Genomic DNA, 13,255 nt, shown 5'->3' with positions numbered 1-13,255 from the left:
CTAAAAAATTTACAAAGATTTTGGAGTGTTGATTTTTCAAACTTTATAAAAACTCACCTATGTGTTGAAATCAAATGCTTCAAGAGCTGATCCTTATAAAATCAAGTACGTAGATCACATATGTACGGTCAAAATTTAAAAATAAAATAAAAAAAGTCCAAAAACCTATTTAGCACGCAGTTTAGCACCAAATGAGTTTAGCACCGACCCATTACTCTCTCTCTGTATATATATATATATATATATATATATATATATATATATATATATATATAATAACAACCCTAAACATGTCAACCCTAAACATATAATGTGATGTCAAATATTAAATAAAACACATAAAAATACACATAAATCATCCACAACAATAATCAAACACAAACACAAACACTACAAGGTTATTAAATATATACATTTACACAAAAACAAACTTTAAGAATGCAAGAAAACAATACATTATATATATATATATATATGGAACTCACTTTTTGACTTAAGTTACTAGAGTGGAAAGATGAGACAGTTGACCAAAAAGATGCTACAATTTTACTGGAATGCTGCAAGATGAATTTCACAGTATCTCCATAAAGGGGAGAGAAAAAAGAGTTAGGGTTCTAGAGGGAAAAGAATTGGGTTCTAATAAGAATTTTTTTTTGTTTGCAATAACTTATATATGAATCAACAAGCATGTGAAGGTAAGAATATTCACAAAATGACATTGTGAATATCATCTTGGCTTGATCCGAAGGTAAAAACATTCGAGTCATACATTTCAAACTTGGCTTTATGTGATTTTAACTAAAGGATGTTCACAGGGTATATAAGCGAAGGTCATGAAGATCACAGATGTATGAAACAAAGTTGCTGAGGTTCACGAAATGTTCATGCAAATCTTCTATTTATTGAGAAGTTGCGAGCTTCGTACCGCATACCTATATATTGCTTGGACCTCAACCGGTTCTTTTGTGCAAAGGGTAAAAATATCCTAAAAGTAGACATTTGAAATTTTAGATATAAGAGGAATTTGGGCAAATTGCTAGGCATTTTTAAGAATGTGTCATTTTTAAAAGAACAATACGATCATTTTATGAAACCTTAATCCTAGCTACGCCACACCACACACACACACCACACACACCACACACACACACAAAATCCTAGCTACGCCCCTGACCGTAGGTATGGCAGGCTGAGCCAACGTGACCAGGTCGTCGTGCATGCCAGGTGTGGTTTCTTCGAGTTATAAATCATAAAAAAGAGAGTAAAAAATCACATTTTTCAACAGGCTTAAGCCAAAGCTTGAGCATCTTCAACAACCAACGAGGTTTAAACATTTTGACTGAGACAAGTAGATCTATGATAAGCCTCCAAAGCTTTAAAACATAACCTCTTAAAACCAAGATGGTGATAGAAAACAGCATGCCATCGACACCAAGTTGGCTGAGTCATGTTGGTGACCAATGACAGATCTGCGGCCAGCAGGGTGGTTGTAAGGTTGCTGAGATGAAGATCAAATCCTGTAAGCAGTGTGTCCATAGCTTTCAGGTGGGTTACGTAAGGGTAGGTGGTCAGGGTTTCCTTGATTTAATATAAAAAGACAAAACTGCCCATGCATGCTCCTCCAAACTATTAAAAAAACCAACCCTCTGCCCTTTTTAACCTAAAACCTTTCCCCCACTAGAGAGAGAAAGTGAGACATTTTCCTTTGCCTCCACTCTGCAGTGTTCCAGCACTTCCCTTCTTCCCCAATGGCAACCTCTTCAATTCCCCACTCCTTCCTCCTCCAAAACCTCAACAACAGTCCCTTCTTAAAGACCACCACCACCACAAAGCTCCCCGCCGACGACCACCTCTCAGCTCCACGGAGGAAGCCTCTTTCAATCTCATGCAAGGCCGCAGCGACCCTCCCACTCAACCCTTCCGGCGTCTCCGGCACGGCCCAGGAACGAATCTTCAACTTCGCAGCCGGACCGGCCACCCTTCCCCTCAACGTCATCAAGAAGGCTCAGGCCGAGCTCGACAACTGGGGAGGCTCCGGTATGAGCGTCATGGAGATGAGCCACCGGGGGAAGGAGTTCCTCTCTGTGATCCAGAAGGCAGAGGCCGATCTCCGGGAGCTCCTCGCGATTCCGGCCGACTACGACGTCCTCTTCCTCCAGGGCGGTGCCACCACCCAGTTCGCCGCGATCCCGCTGAACCTCTGTAAGCCCGACGATCCCGTCGATTACTTGGTTACTGGTTCGTGGGGGGATAAGGCCTTCAAGGAGGCCCAGAAATTCTGCAAGCCTAGCGTCGTCTGGACCGGGAAATCGGAGAAGTACACGAGAATTCCCGATTTCGGTGGGATCAAGCAGGACCCAAGTGCGAGATACTTGCATATCTGCACTAACGAGACCATCCATGGTGTCGAGTTCAAGGATTACCCGGATCCCGCCGGGAAAGATTGCGTCTTGATCGCCGATATGTCGTCAAATTTCTGCTCGAAGCCGGTCGATGTGTCCAAGTTCGGGTTGATCTACGCCGGGGCGCAGAAGAACGTCGGCCCCTCCGGCGTGACCATTGTTATAGTTCGGAAGGATCTCATCGGCAACGCCCAGCCGGTGACTCCCGTGATGCTTGATTACAAGATCCACTCGGAGAACAAATCCCTGTATAACACCCCTCCCTGTTTCGCGATCTACATTTGCGGGTTGGTTTTCGAAGATCTGCTGAACCAGGGAGGCTTGAAGGCGATCGAGAGGAAGAACTCGAAGAAGGGCGGGATCCTCTATGATGCGATCGACGGGAGCGGCGGGTTCTACCGGTGCCCGGTCGAGAAATCCGTGCGATCTCTGATGAACGTCCCCTTCACGCTAGAGAAATCGGAGCTCGAGGCCGAATTCATCAAGGAGGCAGCTGCGCAAGGCATGGTGCAGCTCAAGGGACACAGATCTGTCGGTGGTGTTCGCGCTTCGATCTATAACGCAATGCCGTTGGAAGGCGTTGAGAAATTGGTCGCGTTCATGAAGGATTTTCAGGCCAAGCATGCGTGAATGTGATGAAGGGACCGATCATATAGTTTTGTTTCTGCAAATACTTCGGCTTTGCTCAGAGGAGGAGTCCATAGGTATCGTCCCCAAATCGATTAAATATCTATGTTTTATTATATCTTGATGTGGTAACTCTGTTTTCTCTTTCCAGTAATATGTAACGGGAACGAGTGTGATGGAATAAACTTTTCTTTGTTGTTTGGTTTAACCGAATATACCAATGAATGGGAGATGGAATTGCAGATTTTTAATTAAAAGGAAGAGAATTTTTCTTCGTATGCATTTCAGTTGTTCTGTTCACTTTTTCTCTTTGTTTCCCCTGTTTTTTCAGTTGTATTTCTCTAGCTGTATAAGGTGAGAGAGGTAGATCAGTTTGGTTGGTGAGAAACTTCATTTTGTTTTATTGGAAATAGATATTGGATTGGATTGTTGAATTGGAATTGGAATTTTAATTCAGATTTAATAAGTATATTTTGAATATTATAATTAGATTTGGGTTTGATTCGAGTTTAAATTAAGATTTAATTGAATGTCGATTCAAGTTTGAATTATATAATAATTTGAAACTTTGTTGAAATTGAATTTGAAATTTAAATTGAATGAAATAGGTGCGATTCTTAATATATTTTTAATGAATAAAATAATATTAATGATGAATTTTATGAGAAATGAGCGTAAACATGAAAATTAGCTATAAGATGGATTATAAGAAATATCTTACAAAAAATTAAAGTTGATTAAAGGTGATTTTAATGAAATTTGCATTCAGAATTGAATTTATGAAAAAGATGAAATTTAATAAAATAATTAGTAAATTTTATTAAAATAAAGTCGAATATGATTTCAGACGAATTTAAAATAATTTGACATAAATAAAATATAATTTCAATAAATTTGATAAAAAAATAAAGACGATTAAGTTGTCTGATCGACCCTAATAAAAATTGCATTTGAAACTAATTTTACAAAACAATAGCATTTTTTAAAGAAAATTTAGATAATTATGAAAAAATAGCATTTGAAAGAATTTCATATGAATTTGAAATAATTTGGATTGTACTGTCATTCCATGTAAAATTGAAATGTAGTCTCAAAAATTTTGAAATCTAAAATAATAAATAAAGTCAAGATTGGGGTTGGATCCACCCTGAGATCTAGCAATTGTTGGCTTAGGAGAAGTTGAATTGGTTTTCAAATCCACCTGAACGAGAAGTTTGACCATTGATCAACCAATAATTTAGTCTTGAAAAAGCCTTTACCCCGGGTTGGTTTTGATAAATTGAAGGTCTCCTTCGGCTTGATGTACTTATTGAACCCAACCAGTTGGGCGTGAACCCATCACAGGCTTGACATAGTTCAAGCCAAGTCTTCTAGGTCCCAGCCATAGTGTTGACCCAACAACTAGGTCCACCTCAATGTCCTCCTTACTCATTTAACTATAACCAATGGCATGAACTAGACTTGCAAACCTAACTTGTAATATATAAAGAGAAAAGAGTAAGGAGAGAGAAAAAAGAACACAAGATGTACGTGGTTCGGATATGAGAATCCTACATCCACGACAAGAGAGAACTTTCTGGCTATTTTGATAGGGGACAAACATAAGCTTAAATACAAGAAGATAGAAAACATCAAAGCTAAAAGTGAGGGCTTTATCTGATTTTTGTAACCTGGAACCGACCCCTTCATTTGAGTGACTGATTCCTTCATTTGAGGCCTCTTGATATTGATAACCGATTTTTTGCTCATTTGAAGTCTTGATAATAACCAAACCCTTCATTTGAGGGACCAACTCCTTTATTTGAGGTTTATCAATATCAATAACCAATTCTCTGTTCATTTGATGTCTCTTGATAATAACCAACCCCTTCATTTGAGGGACTGACTCCTTTATTCGAGGTTTATCAATATCGATAATCAACTCTTTCATTTTAGCGATAATTCCTTGAGGTTTGATGATAATCGACTCCTTCATTTTATCTATATCTTTGATCCATCACTTTTTATTCACTAAAGTAGCCACAAATGTAGCGTTTTCTATCCAACGATTTGTTAGATTTAGTATTATCGAAAATGCTTTTAGTCTCCCTCAAACTAAGCTGACTGCATGTGCCGAGTTTGTCCCTCAAAACTTTAAATGGAGATTTTCTCAATGCCTTGGTAAAAATGTCTCCAAACTGTCTATCTGATTTCACAAACTTTGTAATGAGATTTTCATCGGCAATCATCTTTCTTACATAGTGAAAATCTATCTTAATGTACTTTGATCTGTTATGAAAGACATGATTAATAGACATGTGAAGAGCGCTAATGTTGTCACAATAAAGAGTAGACGGCTTCATAACATGAATGCTAATGTCGTGCAATAATGAGAGCAACTAAGTGAGTTCAGCAACAGTAGACGTCATAGCACAATATTCTACGTCAAAACTTGACCTCACGACAATATTATGTTTCTTTGCGCTCCATGATCTGCAATTACTTTTGAGAAATGTACGAAATCTGGTAGTAGATCGCCTTGTGATAGGACAACCAGCCCAATCGGCATCACAAAAAGCATATAACTTCAGTGTGCTCTCAGACAAAATTTTCATCCCAAAGTCTATGGTTCCTTTAACATGCCGAAAGATTCGCTTGACTTTTTGAAAGTGTCTAATTTTTGGTGCGTGCATGAATTGACTGACATAATTAACTCTAAATGAGAGTTCCGGTCTTGTGATGGTGAGGTATTACAAAGAACCGACAACGCTTCTATATAGCGTAGGATCTTCAAAATCTTAATCACTTTCCCTATTCACTTGTCCCTTGGAAATCATGGGCGTGTTTCATCGGCTTGCAGTCAAGTATTTTTGCCTATTCTAAAATCTCTTTTGCATATTTGGTTTGATAAAGAAACGTACCATTTTTAGTATAGACAACTTTGATGCCGAGAAAGTAATGAAGCTTGCCAAGGTCTTTGACATAAAATTCTTTTTGTAATTCACCAAAAAAATCATCAATAAGAGTGTTGTTGTTGCCCATCAAAATCATACCATCAACATAAACCAACAAAATCATGATATCCTGCTTGAAATGAAAAGTGAACAGGAAAGGGTTCGACACACAACTTGAAAAACTATAAGAGAACAACAAATTTCTCAATCGTTCAAACTAGGCACGAGAAGCTTGGCGCAACCCATACAAAGCCTTCTTAAGTTCACAAACATACTTAGGATATTTTTCATCTTCAAAACCGGGAGGTTGTTTTATGTAAACGACTTCATTCAGGGCTCCATGGAGGAAAGCATTCTTGACGTCTAACTGTTGATAACCCAGTGCTTGACAGTAGCCACCGTGAGAGCAACTCTAATATTGTCTAGGTGAATGATAGAAGAAAAAGTCTCCTGAAAATCAATTCATTTGATTTGATTAAAACCATGGGCAACTAATCGTGCTTTGGGTCTATCAAAACTTCCATCAGCTTTCAGTTTGGTTTTAAAAATCCATTTTGAACCCATTGTGTTCATGGACGATTTTTATGAAACCAAATCTAAAGTGTCATTAGCAGCCAAAGTTGCAATTTCTTTATCCATGGCAAGTTTTCATCTCGGATGAACCAAAGCCTCATTGATGGACTTCGGCTCACATGTAATAGAATCATACAAAACATGAAGATTTAGATATTTGGGATTTGGTTTGATGATACCTGTCATACTTATGGTTACCATATGATGTGGGGTTCGAGGTTGTTCTAGAGTAGGCTATGTAAGAGTCGTACTATCATCTAGATCCTCCTCACGAGTATGGGTCGACTGATACATTTCAATCGGTATTGGCAGTTCATCAGTAGTAGGGATGGTAGTTCCGTGATCGGAACTCTCATTGCTACTAAAGAGGGGTTGATCGATGCTCGTCTCCTCACTATCGACGTTAGGAGTGGGACTATCAAAACCCTGCATAATCTCAAAAGATTAATCATAACAAGTAACATTTCAGTTGACTGTGACCGGTAAAGCTTCAGTACTCTCAAGAGATTTAGAATTATTGTCGGTCTCTCAGTTTTCAAAAAAACCTTCATAATTTCATTCTTCACTAACATAAAAATCAACAAAAATATTCTCATCTTTATATAATGAGGTCGGGTCCTAATAAGGCATGTTATACTCATCAAAGACAACATGTATATACGCCCAGTAGCAGGGTGGAGACACTTGTATCCCTTATGTTGCATGCTATATCCGAGAAAAACACGAGATTTGTGATCAAATTTACTTTTCTCATAGTCTCTCAAATAGGAAAAGTATCGTGACCCAAAAACCCGAAGACTCGAATAATCTGGTTGCGCTCCAAACAGACAAAAATAAGGTGAATCCATGTTTAAACTAAAAGAAGGAAGATGATTAATAAAAAAGACGGCCATAGAGAAGGCTTCTACCTAATATCGTTTTGGCACAAAACTATGAAAAGTCATGGTAAGTCCCAACTCAGTGATTTTGCGATGTTTTCTTTTCGCAAAACCATTTTGCTGAGGAGTCATGGGATATGATATTTGGCATCTTACGCTAATATCATCAAGATACTTGACAAATTTGTAACTTATAAACTCACCACCACCATTCAATTGAAAGACTTTAATTTTTTTAGCAAATTGGCGTTCAACATATTTATGAAAATAAACAAAACTCTCAAAAAGGTTAGACTTTCACTTCAAGGGATATATCCACATTAACCTTATGTAATCATCGATAAAAATCACATAATAGCGATAATTATCGTGAGACAAGATGGGAGCGGGTCCCCGTATATCAGAATGCACCTTTTCAAAGGGTTCAAGAGTTTATTATCAGAGTCCAAAAATGGTAGGCGACAAGCCTTACCAAGCTGACAAATAGCACATATGGTGCTTTTATTACTGAAAATAATATCAATAAGCTTATTTTTATTCAAATATCTTACGATACTCATTTGAGGATGTCTAAGCCGCTCATGCTATTTTTCTTCTGAAACCTTTCTGAATCGTGTGGAGAAAAATGTCTCTGGACTTCCTCCAAGGGTATAGAGATCACCTTTTCTACTCTCTTTGGCCACTATTCTTTTCATTTTCTTGTTTTTTATAACACATTCAAATGAAGAAAATTAAAAAATATTCGGCAAGTCCCTTATTAGCTGACTGACGGATATACAGTCTTTTTTTAGAGAAAGAATATGTAAGACATCTTGTAAAGGAATAAAAACAGAATTTACCTTAATTCTGGCACTTCCGGTGTGAGTAATGAGCATTTTTTCACCATTCCTCACCATCACAAGATCATTGTTAGTATAAGGTTTCATGTTATGTAATTTACCTAAGTTTTCAGACATGTCTGTCGTGGCTCCAGTGTCGGCAAACCATTCAGCATCTTGACTTTTGGTCATCGTCATAACAACCAGAGCTTGAGGCACATCCTCAGCTTGAAAAATATGATTGAATCGATTGAAGCACCTCAAAGCAGAGTGATTTTTCTTGTTATAAATTTGACAAATAATACCTGCTTCATTTACTTTTTTTATCATTTTGCATTTGAGATTCACCATTTTTCTTAGTCATTGGAATTTTTGTTTTGAAAAAAATGTCCCTTGGAGTTAAACTTGTAATTATTATTTTCATGTCATTTCCCCTTATTCGATGCATGTTGCCCATAGAAATCCATTTGTAGTTGGTTAGACTCATGCATCTTATTTCTCTCTTTGCGACTTTGCAAGAGAGGAATAATTTTTTTATATGAAGGAACAGTTAGCTTCAACATGGTTGTTACAAATGACTCATATACAGGACCAAGTCCCTGTAATAGCCAAAAGACCTTTTTATCGTCCGCAATAGGTTTGCCAATGGCAGCGAGATAATCTTAAATAGACTTGAATTTTTAAATATAAGAATCGATCATGTCTATACCTTTCTTGATAATAGCCATAATATGAGATGAAACTCCCTTTCTTGAGATTCTTGAGCAAAGGTGTCGACCAGGGTTACCCATATTTTCTTCGATGTTTTCAATCCGACAAGTCCGAGAATACTTTTAGACAAGGTTCCTGTAATCCGGCATTTCAAAAGACGATCTGATTTTCTTCACGCTGATTACTGAGGATTCATAACTTCCTTCAATTCAAAATTAACATCAATGCTAATATGAATCATGATAGGTGGCATAGATGTTTCATCAGTAAGAAACCCTGCATGTCTTGGCTTTCGATTAATGTCATGATTTGGGTTCTCCACAAAAGAAAATTTGAGCGTGACAACTTCAAGGAAACAAAAATTGACACATTCAGTGTCGCAGGATATGGGTATGTCAACGATTGAGAAGCAAATGAAGCCATGAAATACGAGATGCGTGAAATCACTTTGATGGCTTTGATACCATAAAGAGAAAAGAGAAATGAGAGAAAGAAAAAAGAATACAAGATGTACGTGGTTCGGATATGAGAATCTTACATCCACGGCAAGAGAGAACTTTCTGCTTATTTTAATAAGGGGCAAACATAAGCTTAAATACAAGAAGGTAGAAAAACATCAAAGCTAAAAGTGAGGGCTTTATCCAATTTTTGTAACTAGTAACTGACCCTTTTATTTGAGTTACTAATTCCTTTGTTTGAGGCCTCTTGATATCGATAACCGATTCTTTTCTCATTTGAGGTCTCTTGATAATAACTGAACCCTTCATTTGAGGGACCGACTTCTTTATTTGAGGTTTATCGATATCAATAACCAATTCTTTGCTCATTTGATGTCTCTTGATAATAACCGACCCTTTCATTTGAGGGACCAACTCTTTCCTTTGAGGTTTATCAATATCGATAACCAACTCTTTCATTTTATCGATAATCCCTTGAGGTTTGATGATAACCGATTCCTTCATTTTATCTCCATCTTTAATCCATCATTTTTTTATCCACTAAAGTAGTCACAAATGTATTGTCATCCCTTCTATCCAACGATTTGTTGGATTTAGTATTATCTAAAATACTTGTAATATACACATGCAAAGAAAGTGTTTTTTTAAGATAATTTTAACACCACTTTGTCTTAGGGTAAAATGTCAAAACCCAACATCAGTGGAACCCACTGGTAAAAGAGGGCTCTTGTCTCATTTAATATAGGAAAATCTTTGTTCGAAGAATGTCGGCTGCCTCTGGCTAACTGGTAGAGAGAGAGAAGCTGAGAGAAGAAACTAATGAGGTTTTTCAAAATACCTCTTTTCAATTTTTTATCTCAAATTTCTACTCCATTCTCCTCTCAATCTCTGAAAAACTGTTACTGTAAAGCAGAAATTATCGATCAAAGAATCAGAAAAGGACGAACGTTGATTGACTGTTCTTGAGCTGTTCGCAAAAACGATAAACTTCTTTGACACGATTTGGTGTCAACCAATGTGGTGATAGAAATAGGTTCAAGTCGGGTGAGCATCCGCTAACCTTGGATAGGGTTTGCTATGGACTGTGACTGTGTACCCGTGGTTACACAACAAACTGTTTGTTTTTTTACTATTTTTTTTTTTACCTTAGAAGAGCAGTTTGTTTCGTGCACCTTCTCATGAAAGAGATGATCGTTGATAGGAAAGAGGGCTTCTTTCTCAATAGAAGTGAAACGAAGTAAACAAAGCGCCCCTATAGGGAGGAAAACATGTTTCCTAAGCACCATGCTTTCCTCTTTTTGGGGAAACTCACTTTGCATTTATAGGAAGCATGCTTCCCATTCGTGGAAAAATACTTCGAACTCGCTTTTCAAATCACTTTCTTTTTGTTTCTCACTCGCCTCTCCCTTGTGTTTTCTTGTTTTTCATGCTAATATTTATTTTTTCAGTTCTCCCACGCTTTCCCCTCGTTTCCTTCACATTTTCTTTTTCGCTTTTGATGAAGGGGCGGAGCGACCATATCTAGATTCACACAGTCTATTGGTTCGTTTGAGATCCATGTTAGTTAAGTTTGAATATTTTATTTTGAATCATTTGTAATGGATCTTGGACCCAAGATTCAGGTTTTATTAGATTAGGATAAGAATTATTTTCTAAAGGGTTAATAGTTTAGAAAGTTTATTAGGATTAGAATTATTTCCCTATAAATATAAGAAAAAACTAAAATTAGAGGCAGTTAAATTCAGAATTGGATTCTCGAAATTATTATTTTCTAGTTATTTAGTTGATTTCCTACATAACTTTGAGAAACGTGTTTAGTTGAAGACAAGACACCCTACTTAAGCATGTGTTTATGGCCTCAAAGCACTAGAGAAGGAAAAAAAAAGTAGAAAGCAACTTGTTTTTTCTTTTTGTAGACAATCTGGGGTTAGGCAAAAGTAGAAAGCAAACTGAGAAAAAAAGGTTGACGACAAACATGACATGGTTGGGTTTTACACAGATGTGTTTAGCATGGTTTAGTTATTAAGAATCACAATTTGGGATAAGTAATGTTGACGTAGAAACATGATTTTCATCAATCGTGAAATTTTTGTGCATTGTTGGTTGTTATTTGGTTCAAAATTATACCTTCTTCAGTTCTTCTACAGGTTACCTTCTTCTGCGGGAGGCCACTGTCACTTTGAAGTGAGTGTTTCACAGTGTGCCTCTAAGCTTTCAATATGCATCCATTCTTCTACAGGTTGCCTTCTCGGAATCATTTTCCAACATTGTCGGCCATTGATTTTTGCAATTCCTAAAATATCTGCATATATAATGCCATCGAACAATCTAATTAAAACATATTTTAACTGAACAAACCACATAAATCATGTCCGTATTACACAGAAAAATAAAAAAGGAAACCAACATTTGGTTTCCATGGACAGTAAGGTTGAAGGTAGGCAAATATTCAATTCATGCTCATATTGTTTGCTTAAACTTTGGTTTTGCTCACGTGTCGAACTAAAATTCCACATTGGAGTTTGAATTGTTCGCCAAGAAAAACAAATTGAAACGGGTGTGCAATAGTGACACCACGTATGCACCGATGTTAACGCAATGATGACCCTGCAAAAAGCACCACAATTTGCTCTTCCGATCTCTCAGCAAACTTTAAATCGTGATGGCGGATACCAACCATAAACTTTTTTCTCTAACAACTTAATTGTTGATGAGACCTACTTGGATCATGGTGCATGTCATTACCATCCTTGAATAAGATAGCCGACTCTGGATCTTGGTACCAAATCCAGATATAGCCATAGGGTCTCACAAGAGAAACCCCAAGAGCCATTGTATGGTGGGCTCATTATGAATTATAATTAGGTCTATTAAGTAAGATAATAGTTGAATGCATAATCTACGTGATGATTATGAAAGGGGGTTATTGGGTTTAATGGAGCACTATCTATAAGTTAGTGGTGGAATAAATTCAATTCTTCATGATTGCCTATATAAGATACCATGGCCATGGGAACATAATACTGAGCAATCTTTGAGCTCTAATAGAGAATTGTGATGATTCTCACACTTGATGATGGGCTATAATAGCTCAATCAGGTAGAGTGTTTGAATTGACAAAGATATTGATCACAGGGACCTAAAAGAATCCTACATTGGTATCAAAACCAAGTGATGGCGAGATGGTCGTCAGGTGCCACCTATTTCCACCATGTCATCCCCATAACCAGTTCCATTTTAATGTCGTTCAAGGCATGCATGGTGGAGAGGCAAGCACATTACACGAGCACTCTGGAGGACATTATTTTCGCAATGCTGATAGCGGACCAGACATAGGAAGCGTTTGAGTTGTGCACCCTCGGGTAAGCTCTTGGCTATAAGGGGCTCGAGACAGAGCCAACGACATCATCGATGTCATTCACGCGTGTTTGAACATGCATGGAGGCGGTAGAGGGCTCATATTTGATTAGAGGACAGATCCAGTCAGTAAAGGCTCAGATCTATTGATCAGAGGGCAGATCTGACTAGCATATCAGATCTGCTGGTCTGAGGCTAAATCAGGCTGGTGTGCATTCGGGTGTGCCAAGGAATCAAATATGCTTGCTATGAAAATCTCTTTCTTTGAAAAAGATGAGGGCCAACAAAGGAACATCTCAGATTCGCCAAACAGGTCTGAGCGACAGGCGATGGCACGATTGCAAGATGACATCAAGATCCTACTGTTTCTTATGGCATTCCGCATCCTGAATACATCTTTTGGTTTAAAATTTTGTATAAGGATTTCTTCAGGAAATCTCATTTTGAATAAACTTAAAGTTATCTTTTAATGTATATAGTTTTAAATATTGTTTCGAA

The 13,255-nt window shown here is 37.5% G+C and overlaps 1 pseudogene across 1 annotated transcript; it reads left to right on the top strand.

The window, feature by feature from the left end:
* The first annotated feature begins 1,683 nt into the window (after nt 1-1,683).
* On the top strand, nt 1,684-3,233 carry LOC149839451 (phosphoserine aminotransferase 2, chloroplastic pseudogene; annotated as a pseudogene). Its single transcript, XR_016431483.1, has one exon. The product of XR_016431483.1 is annotated as a phosphoserine aminotransferase 2, chloroplastic pseudogene (transcript).
* The last annotated feature ends 10,022 nt before the right edge of the window (nt 3,234-13,255 follow it).

Source organism: Nuphar pumila, chromosome 4 (assembly GCF_984573655.1).
Source record: "Nuphar pumila chromosome 4, dmNupPumi1.hap1.1, whole genome shotgun sequence".
NCBI classification, from domain to species: Eukaryota; Viridiplantae; Streptophyta; class Magnoliopsida; order Nymphaeales; family Nymphaeaceae; genus Nuphar; species Nuphar pumila.
Note: the sequence above shows the minus strand (reverse complement) of the source record. Positions and strands in the feature narration are given on the sequence as shown.